An 11,416-nucleotide genomic window follows, 5' to 3' on the forward strand; every position below is an offset into this window, starting at 1 on the left:
CAATTCCCAAACCTTAGCCAGTTTACAGACTCAGAACCCCTTAGGAGGAGAGGCCAGATCCCTTTGAGGGAGGACTTCAGCATGATTCCCAAAATTTATACTGTTATTCTTTCTTCCATCCATCCTCAAAGTAACCTTGGGATTTTTACCAGGAAAATGTGAATTGAGGGAAAGGAAATAAGCAGACCTTTCAAGGACTACTGGACACTGGCTTTAAGCTGAGTTGATTCTAGGAGACCTAAACGATCACATTACATTAACAGTAAGTGCTTCTGGCAGAGTCGAGGATGGGAGAAGAGTAGGGCGTTTAAGCCGCATATCGGCCTCCTCTCCTCTCTTCACCTGGCTCTCACCGCCCGCCGCCCACCCGCCTGCTCACCGCCCAGAACATCTTCCACCATGGCCACCTCAGCAAGTTCCCACTTAAACAAAGGCATCAAGCAGGTGTCTATGTCCCTGCCTCAGGGCGAGAAAGTCCAAGCCATGTATATCTGGATCGATGGTACCGGAGAAGGTCTGCGCTGCAAGACCCGCACCCTGGACTGCGAGCCCAAGTGTGTAGAAGAGTTACCTGAGTGGAATTTTGATGGCTCTAGTGCTTCACGGTCTGAAGGCTTCAAGAGTGACATGTATCTCATGCCTGCTGCCGTGTTCCGGGACCCCTTTCACAAGGACCCCAATAAGCTGGTGTTCTATGAAGTTTTCAAATATAAACGAAAGCCTGCAGAGACCAATTTGAGGCACACCTGCAAGTGGATAATGGGCGTGGTGAGCACCCAGCACCCCTGATTTAGAATGGAACAGGAATACACACTGATGGGGACAGACGGGCACCCCTTCCGTTGGCCCACTAATGGCTTCCCTGGGCCCCAGGGTCCTTATTACCGTGGCGTGGGAGCAGACAGAGCCTATGGCAGGGATATTGTGGAGGCTCACTACCGAGCCTGTTGTATGATGGAGTCAAGATTGCCGGGACTAATGGTGAGGTCATGCCTGCCCAGTGGGAATTCCAAATTGGGCCCTGTGAAGGAATCAGCATGGGAGATCATCTCTGGGTGGCTCGTTTCATTTTGCATCGAGTGTGTGAAGACTTTGGAATGGTAGGAACCTTTGATCCCAAGCCCATTCCTGGGAACTGGAATGGTGCAGGCTGCCATACCAACTTCAGCACCAAGGCCATGCGGGAGGAGAACGGTTTGAAGTACATTGAGGAGGCCATTGAGAAACTAAGCAAGCGGCACCGGTACCACATTCGCGCCTGCGATCCCAAGGGCGGCCCCGACAATGCCCAGCGCCTAACTGGATTCCACGAAACTTCCAACATCAACGACTTTGCTGGTGTAGCCAACCGTAGTGCCAGCATCCTCATTCCCTGGACTGTTGGCCAGCAGAAGAAGGGCTACTTTGAAGACCGTGGTCCCTCTGCCAACTGCGACCCCTTCTAGGTGACAGAACCCTCATCCGCACATGTCTTCTCAATGAAACTGGCGCTGAGCCCTTCCAGTACAAAAACTAAATGGAAAATCTTCCCACTCCAAATCTTCCCCACTCTCCCAATTGCCCCAGTTGTAACTCAAAAGGGTGGAATATCAAGGTAGTTTTTTTATTCCTCATGCCCAGTTAATCTTGTTTCTTTGGCCAAGATAGAGGGGTCAAGTTCTTAATCTCTTTTCACCCACCCTCCTTTTTTTCCTATCACTGAAGCTTTCTAGTGCACTAGTGGGCAGGGAGGGGCATAACCACTACTTCCACTTAATAGGTAAGCTTGTCCAGTAGGCATAGCTATCCGGGCGGAGCATGTCTGCTGGAGAGGGAGGGCTTTTTCTTCAGGTTAGCTGAAGGGGGAAAACCTGGCTTACTCTAGGTTTAGACTTCCCTTGGTGGATAAATTGGAAGAGATTATAACCAACATGTGGGAATTAGAGAAAATAGAGGTTGGAGATCAGGGAGGGAAATGCCCTCCAGCTCAGGTCACACTTCCCTTGCTTGGAGCTAAGTGCCCCTCCCTCAGCAAAGAGCTCAGAGTAAATTGATGGATATCCCTACCTTAAAAAAAGAAAAGGTTCTTATGCTTGGTCCTCCTTTATAACAAAAAGCAGAGTAGTATTTTTATATTGAAATATAAAAACCAAAAAATTATATATGGGTGTGTGGATTGTTTGTGTTTCTAAAGGTGAAAACCATCTTGGCCACAGGGAGCCAAAGTAAAGAGAAGTATCTCCTTTCCAGGAGGAGGTGGGGGAAGTGGTGGTGCTTGGAAAGTTGGTAATTGGGGGTTAATTCCTTATTACCATTTCAGGGTCTCTGCCCTGCCCACCCTCCGGAGAGAGGAAGTGGGCACTGGTAAATTGACAGGCAGATGCAGGCTAACTAGCAGTCACTTGATTGCCTTGGCTCTGTTTTGCAACATACATGTACTTGTCCACACGCGGGTTTGGAAATGAGTTGGATGGTCAACTTGAGCATGTTAGCAACAGGGTTGCTATACACTTTTGGGGGTTATTTTCTGGTGGGAATAGCATGTCACTAAAGCAGGCTTTTTGATAGATTAAAAAAAATTTTTTTTAAGTGCAAAATAGAAGTTTAGATTTTAATCAAATTTGTAGGGTTTCTAAGTAATTTTATGTAATTGCTTATTTGCTTCAACTGTGTCCTTTCACCTTTGCTCTTGGAGGAGACGAGACAGGGCTGGTGGCAAAAACACTTGTGATTTTTGAATTCTGTTGTCTTCTCCCAATGCAAAGTACTCTTTTCCTTTGTTAAGTTTGCTGAGGAGTTATTTTTTTCTTTTATAATAATAATAAAAAAAAAAAAAACACTCTCATCCTGACATTTCCCCTCCTGTTCTCTGGTGGTTTTTCATGTTGGCTGCAGCAGAACAGCTATGGTTCTCTTGCTGTGATGAGTTCTGATTGCCATGTAGTCTGTTCAGAGTTAGATAACTCCTCATTGTAAACAAACTGTAAAAGAGCAGCTCTTATAAATCAGCCTAACATTTATAAGTTCAAAAAAAAAAAAAAGAGTAAGTGCTTCTGAATGGGAGGTGATCAATGGAGTTTTGGCACGGAAGCACGTCACAGAGGTCTCAGAGGGTCCCGGAACCCATCCTATAATTCTTTCCCCAGTTTCAGAATGCAGAGCTGGAATAGACATTCACCAGCAGGCAGAGTCCCCAAATGATATGTGATTAAATATTTGAAAACAAATATCAAATTTTTTCAAGATTTTTCTTCTCCAAGACACACATTCTCACTCCTTTTTTTTTTTTTTGAGACAGAGCCTCAAGCTGTCACTCTGGGTAGAGTGCGACGGCCTCACAGCTCACAGCAACCTCCAACTCCTGGGCTCAAGCGATTCTCCTGCCTCTGCCTCCCACGTAGCTGGGATTACAGGCTCCTGCCACTATGCCCGGCTATTTTTTGATTGCAGCCATCATTGTTCTTTGGCAGACCTGGGCTGCATTCAAACCCGCCAGCTCAGGTGTATGTGGCTGGCACCTTAGCCGTTTGAGCCACACGCGCTGAGCCACATTCTCACTCCTTTTATATTTCCTTGAACAAAATTACTTCCTGGGTCCTCATCATGCATAACATTGTACCATATTTTTAAACAAATAACTAATATTAACATTGCATTTACCAAAATCCCATGAGGATTTTTTCACATGTATTGGCAACAAGCAGGGTGATTCTTAAATAGCATTAAAGCAAATCATTTGCTTAAATAATGAAATTTAAATTTACTACTGTTAAATTTCATTTTCTTATTTCTGACCTACACCAAAAGCTATCAAGATCCTTTTGAGTCATAAGTAATTCAATAGGCAGACATTTACGGATGGCATACTCTGTTATCAGGGCTATAAAGATAAACAAGACACTTTCTCTGACCTCCAGTTGCTTTGCCTAGTAAGGGACACATAAAGTAAATAATATAAATAAGCAATGTGCTAAGTACTGTAGGAGTGCCATTTGCAAAAGATGAGTAAAGGGGGCTGCTGGGAGAAAGAAGGAAAAGATAATAACCTGGATCACAGCCTTAAGCTGCAGCTGCAAGAAAGGTCAGGGGACTGAGAGATGAGATAAATGAGCAGAAGAAATATGAAACGGAAAACCAGGGGTAGAGATGGAGCCAGTAGGAGGGCAGAGGAGGGCACAGAAAGATAAGCTCAAGAGCCAGAGGAGTATTGAAAGGCTCAAAACTGTCAATGACCCATTAAATATTCCTGTCAACTTTAAAAAAAATTAAAATAAATTCAGCTTTAGGTAAATAGGTAAATGCAGTAAACTAAAAGCCAGGTTAATTGGTGAACTGATGTATCAACAACTAAACTTTTGATAAATTGATCTGGAGTCTACTTAGGCATTAGGTGGAAAGCAAACTAATGAAAAGATATGTATGTAATTGAAGGTTGTATTTTTAAAAAATGGCTACAAAAATCTTTCATTTCCTGTCCCCATCTACAAGGTTACGCTGCCCTCACTGGGTAATGGAGTAGTGCATTCTCCACTCTCTTGTGACTGTTTTGACCAACAGAATGTAGCAGAAACGATTCTGGGTCACTAGCAGGAATAACCCTTACTGGCCCTGCTGCTTTTGCTTCCTGCCTCTTGGAAAGCCTGCTTTGGGAATGCTTCACCTCAGAACTCAACTGCCATGATATAGGGAGTCCACGTTTCCTGGAGAGCCAGCTTGTGGGTGCTTTACTTAATAGCACCAGCTGATTATCAGCTGTCAGACATCTGACTATAGCATTTGAAGTATATAGCCAAGTCAGTCCTTCAGATGACTTCAGTCCAATCCAAAATCTGGCTGAAACTGCATGAGAATATTCAAGTATGAACTGCTCTAAACAATAATAACACACTGCTTTAAACCAGTAAGCTGAGGATGAGTTGTTACACGTTGTCTTAGTCAGTTTGGGTGCTATAATAGAATATCCTAGACCGAGGAGCTTACACCCTAGTGAGAAATTTATTTCTCACAATTCTGGAGGCCAGCAAATCTGAAATCAGAGTATCAGCATGATCAATCTGATAGAACCCTCTTCCTGATTTTCAGACAGCTGTTTTCTCATTGAATCTTCATATGTCAAAGGACAACAAAAGAGATTCTGTTCCTCCTTTCCCATTCAGATGGGCACCACTCTCATTAGCTAACCACCTCTTAGTGGCCCCACATCCTCATACCATCACATTGGGAATATAGTCACTTCTACGTATGAATTTTTAGAGAACATAAACATTCAGTTCATAGCACACATCAACAGTTAACCAGAATAGAAGAGCTAAGGAAGACAGGAGGGCTTACTAGCTGGTAATTAAGTGTATTTGAAGTCTGACAGAATTAACTAAATTACAGAATGGTAAGGTGAATGAATCCTGATAGTCAGGCAAGTAGCTACTCTATTCTCTTTTGGTCTTTTTTAGTTTCATAATTATTTATTTTGTCACGAATTTTAATTGATGATATAGTATTGTACAAACCATAAAAACAAATAATTCAAAAAGTATAAGAAGAAAGCTAAACTCGCCTGAAATCTCACTATTTAGGGATAACAACAATTAATATTTTGGTGACCATCCTCTCAACACATACTTTTTCACATATACATGTCTATTTATGATAGAACATGTGTCCTATCCTTATCATGGGCACGTGTGCATTACTGTGTTTTGCTAACTCTCTCCCTAACATATCTAGTATAATTTACAAGGCAGCTAATTACAACCTATTTCCCAAGAAGTGTGTTCTCACTCCTTAATATTAGCCAAATGGTAGCTTATTGGTTCTTTAGCTTGAATATTTCTTTTTTTTTTTAACTGGAATTGTTCTTTTTTATTTTATTTTTTCCAAAATAAAGGTGCATATGATTAGATTACATTGCTTGCATTTGTAAGGCAAAGTACAGTTTCAGTTGTAACTTTCATCCAGGAAGTGTACCATTTACCCATACATTGTACCTGTTATGTGGGAACTTACTGAACCCCTTCCACTACCCCCTCTTAAATTTAATTGAGCTTTTCTTTCCTGTGAGCACTTGTTGTTCTCAAAGTTCAGATGTGGACTAGCTGTCCATTCTAGAGCATTAAATTTTCTTGCTTACAAGACTATGTGAGCAGCAATACCATTAACCAAATAGAATTAAAAGAGAAACAATGGGTTTGGATAAGAAATATAATAAGCAATTTTAATATGTTGAGTTTAAGTTGTTTATGATATATTCACATGAAGATGATCAATAATGTGTACTTTATAAACATAGATTTTGAACTTGGGAAAGACTTATGAGCTCTATGTATTAACATCATTAGCACATAGATACTATTGAAGCCATGGGAGATGGAGGTAATACCTAAAGAAAGAAGGAAAAGAAATTCCAAAAGAAAGCCACGAGCACACAAACAATTAAAGATGGGCAGAGAGGAAAGGGACTTTTTGACAGAATTCTGTTAAACACTACCATCTCCCACTTAGAAACAATAACTTATCATTTGAAATTAAAAAAGAAATGCAGTTATTTGTCTTTAGCGGTATTTCATAAATCTTAGAATATGGCTAGAGAGAGATCAAGCGATCCTGTCACATACAACAAAATTCAGGCTAAAACTGCAAAATGATGAAATACTTTGTCAGCACTAAACTGCTTAGGACTTGCATTGAGTACTGTGTATGTGTTTGAGTCTATAATTTCCCCAGAAAATGAGTATGACATCACAGAACAAAACAGAAGTTGCATGACCTATAAAGTATTAAAAAATGAATTCCTTTCCCATAATATTTACAAAACATTGACAGTTTTATTTTCATGACAACTTTAATCTCTGCATGAAGCTCTCAGATCAAGTTGTAAATTCAGACAGTCTGAGATTTAAAATCTACAGTAATCCTTCCTTATCCAGAGGGGATGTGTGCCAAGCCTCCCAGTGGCTGCCTGACTCTGCAAATAGTACTGAACTCTACATGTACTGTTTTTTTCTATATATACACACCTATGATGAAGTTCAATTTAAATGTTAAGCACAGTAAGAGATTAACAACAATAACTAATAATAATGATTAATTAATTATAATAGTATTCTGTAATTAAAGTTATTTGAATGTGTGTTCCCTCTCTCTCTCAAAATATGTTATTGTACTGTACTCACATATTTTTGGGCAACAGTTGACCTCAGGTAACTGAAATCACAGAAAGCAAAATCACATTTAAGATAAAAAGACTATGGTAGTATACATTTTCATTAAAAAATCCTGGTAAAGATTATTTCAGGCAAAGCAAAATATTTCTTCCCAAAATATTTGGAAATTTTGGGGGATATTAACATGAAGAAATGCAAATCAATATATTCTTTTGGAAAACATAATTGGATTGGATGTTCTCTGAGTGTAAACTTTTGTTTGGTCCCAGAAGCATACCAATAATATTTACTGTAACAAGGACAGTAGAAGGTAGGGTGGTACATAGATGATGTTCAGCAAGTATTTACTCATTATCCTAAACCACATGGGTCATATGACTTGCTTTAGACAGTGAAATGTAGGTAAAAGTGATGGGGTATCCATCATGAGCCTAGGATTTAAGAGATTTCCACTCACCCTGGCTTTTTTTTTTTTTTTTTTTTTACCTTTCCCATTAAAAAAAATAGTGCCAGGTAGCCACTTCCTTCCACTGTGGGCCCAGAATAATACATTTGGAGTAACATTTCCCTGGCTGATTTACACACCTGCAGCCAGAAGCAGCACTAGCCCCACAGTGATTGCACTGAGCTATAAGTGTAAGCATAAAATATACTATAAATATATGTCTATATAAGGCATCCTCAAACTTTTTAAACAGGGGGCCAATTCACTGTCCCTCAGACCGTTGTAGGGCCGGACTATAGTTTTAAAAAAAAAACTATGAACAAAATCCTATGCACACTGCTCATATCTTATTTTGAAGTAAAAAACAAAACGGGAACAAATACAATTCACACCACTTCATGTGGCCCATGGGCCGCAATTTGAGGACACCTGGTCTATATTTATGTTACATAAAGTGTAATTTTATTTTATATAAAATAAAATATTGGGACAGTGTTGTTGAGATATTACCTAACTGAAACAAGTAGCTTATACAAAGTTGGTAATACACTAATTTATACAAAAATGTCTCTTACTGAGAAATATTTCACAAGCCAATATTTAATTTGTAAGAAATAGGAAAAATAAACATCTAATATAATTAGACCTCATCTGTGATTAAAATAGGAGAGCATCATCTATCAGGTTATAATGAAGATAAAGTTAAAAGTAACCAATCTCTGAATGATTTATGAACATATTTATAAACAACTGTAAAACTTTCCTAACTGGTCATGAATAAACATTCAAAAATTATAAAAATTTATATATTAATCAAAAAGTAGATTAATGTCTATATTTCTCTAATGAGGAAGAGAAAAATAAAAATAAAGTGGTAACCATATATGATAATTATGGTCATAAAAGTCATAAAACGTATTGATTTTACTTTGTAAAATTAGATGTCTTGTTACCATCACGAAAGCATTTAACTTGACCTGAACTTTTGACTTCTGTATTAAATTAGTTATTATTTGACCAAAAACGCCACAGTCATTCAAGCCTTTCATAAAAGAATTTTTAAATCTCACTAAAAAAAGATAAATTATGTGTCTCACTTAAGTAAATAATTCATTGCTATAGTTTGAACGTGTCCCCCAAAGAGAAAGTTTTGAAAACTTAATCCTCAATGTGTCAGTGTCGAGAGGTACAGCCTGAAGGGAGGTAATTAGACCAAGAGGGTGCTGTCCTTGAATAAATTAATGTCATTATTGCAGTAATAGGTTTGTTTTATCACCAGAGTGTGTTCATTATAAATAATAAAAAAAAAAGGGTGAGTTAGTCTCTCTCTGTCTCTCTCACTGTCCCTCTCTATCCCTGTCCCCCTCGTCCCTTACCCTCTCACCTTCCACTGCGTGATGATACAGCAGACAGGTGCATACAAAATTTCCAAGATGCCGGTTTCTGGATCTTAGGCTTCCCAGCATAACTGTAGGTCAATAAATTTCTGTTTTTTATAAAATTACCCAATCTCAGATATTCTGTTATAGCAGCACAAAACAGATTAAGACATTCATTTTTCTATAAATTTTACAATACACTTTTTGACATTTTCCAGGAAAAATCAAACTTAGTGTTCTTTAAAATAAGAGAACACTACAAGTGTTCTGGGCCAGGCACAGTGGTTCACACTTGTAGTCTTAGCAATCTGGGAGGCTGTGATGGGAGGTTACCTTGAGCTCAGGAGTTCTAGACCAGTCTGAGCAACAGTGAGACAACATCTCTACTAAAAATGGAAAAATTAATCAGGCATTGCAGCAGGTGCCTTTAATCCCAGCTATTTGAGAGCCTGTGGGAGGGGGATTGCTTGAACTCAAGAGTTTGAGATTGCGGTGAACTAGGCTGACATCATGGCATTCTAGCCTGGTCAACAGAGTGAGAATCTGTCTCTGAAAAACAAAACTATTGGGGGCACCTGAGGCTCAAGGAGTACGGCGCCAGCCCCATATGCTAGAGGTGGCGGGTTCGAACCCAGCCCTGGCCAAAAACTGCAAAAAATATATATACATATATTAAAAAAAATAAAAGTTGAAGTCTGCATATATCTCTAAATACAAACAACTTTTAAAACTCTCATGTTTTACAAAGAAGAAAATGAGACCTGAGTATTTTAGTGTCCCAATGCAGAAAAATTTGAATGTCTTTCCAAAATTAATAATTTTTAATGTTTCATGCTTGAAAATCAATTTGAGAGAATAATGAAAGTAAAAAAATTAAATTAGTGATCATAGTAATTTGAAAACAATTAAAATAATACAATTTTTATTCAGTTGCTTAAATAAAAGAAAGCAAACCCAGAACAGATTGTGTGAGATGATAATAAGCAAGACAATATCAAAATACAGGCACTCCTCTACTCACAATGAAATTATGTCCCGATAAACCCACCATAAGTTGGAAATGCACTTAATACACCCAAGCTACCAACATCAGAGCTTAGCCTAATCTACCTTAAACACATTCAGAACATTTACATTATCCTACAGTAAAGCAAAAATCACCTAACATAAACCTTATTTTATAACAAAGTGTTGAATGAATATTGCATGTAACCTGTTAAAGTGATACACTGAAATTGAAAAACAGAATGATAGTATGGGTATTCAAATTACAGTTTCCACTGAATGCAAAGTCAAAATACCTAAGTTGAACTATTCTGAGTAAGAGACTGTCTGTACCCAAACCAAATGAAAGAAGACTGAAACAGGAAAGATATAGAAGTGAAATATAAAATAATAGGAAATAAATATGCTAGAGTTAGGTAAGTATAGTTTTGTAAAGGGAAAATATGGATGAAGAGTCTAATAGTCCTTCAGACTGCATTTAAATTATGTTAGATGCAAATCAGATGAAACATAAATCCTGTGGGAATTATTAACACCAAAGACATGCTCATTTTAAGACTGAAGCTGAAATTAAGATTACTGTATGTTCTTATTTTGACAAAGTAACTCTTTGAACAGAGCATCAAATAAATATTTTCCCATAATATTGTACTAGTATAGTGAGCTGTGTCTAACATAACATATCAGACAACAAGACGTGGTCCAAAGAATTTTTCCTTTTTACAGAAAAGCCATAGAGTGAAAAGATATGTGCAACAAATAGAAAAATAGGCTCATATTAGAATATATCTTAAAACAAAGCAAACTGACACATTAATTAGAAAAGGATAAATTAAAAAGAAAAAATTAGGCTAAAAAAGGGGAAAACATAGAATATACTTGACTTCATTGGCACTCAGAGAAACCCAATGTAAAATCATAAGGAGTCAGCATTTTATCTCATCGTTTGTTTAAAAAAGTTAAAATTAAAAAAAATAAATAAAAAGTAAAAAAAAAAAAAAACAATTAAAATTTAACAACACCAAATGTTAAATGTTAAGGAGGCTAAGGAGAACTGAGACTTTGGTCCTCTACTTGTGTATATGTTAAACTGGTACAGTTACTTTGAAAAACAATTTGGTGTCTTCTGCTAAAGTTAGTGATGTCTGTGTCTCTAGAGAAAGTCTTTCATAAGAGCATCAGGAGACAAGTGTGAGTTTGTTCATAGCTGTATTTTTTTTCAGAGCAAGAAAGAGAGGAGAATAATCAAGTTGGTCAATAATGAACAGATAAATACATAGTGGGTAGTAATACAATGAAATACTATCCAGCAGGAAAAGTGAATAAAATACAATTATATAATATTGAGGCAGAAAAGCATAGCACAAGTAATATATAGACTGTCCATAAAGTCCATGTGCAATTTACAATGTAAAACTATTTTAAATTGCACATGAATTTTATGGACA

At 37.9% G+C, this 11,416-nt stretch overlaps 1 pseudogene; it reads left to right on the forward strand.

The window, feature by feature from the left end:
* The first annotated feature begins 355 nt into the window (after positions 1 to 355).
* Positions 356 to 1,516, forward strand: LOC128590450 (glutamine synthetase-like; annotated as a pseudogene).
* The last annotated feature ends 9,900 nt before the right edge of the window (positions 1,517 to 11,416 follow it).

This window comes from Nycticebus coucang, chromosome 7, assembly GCF_027406575.1.
Source record: "Nycticebus coucang isolate mNycCou1 chromosome 7, mNycCou1.pri, whole genome shotgun sequence".
Lineage (NCBI taxonomy): Eukaryota > Metazoa > Chordata > Mammalia > Primates > Lorisidae > Nycticebus > Nycticebus coucang.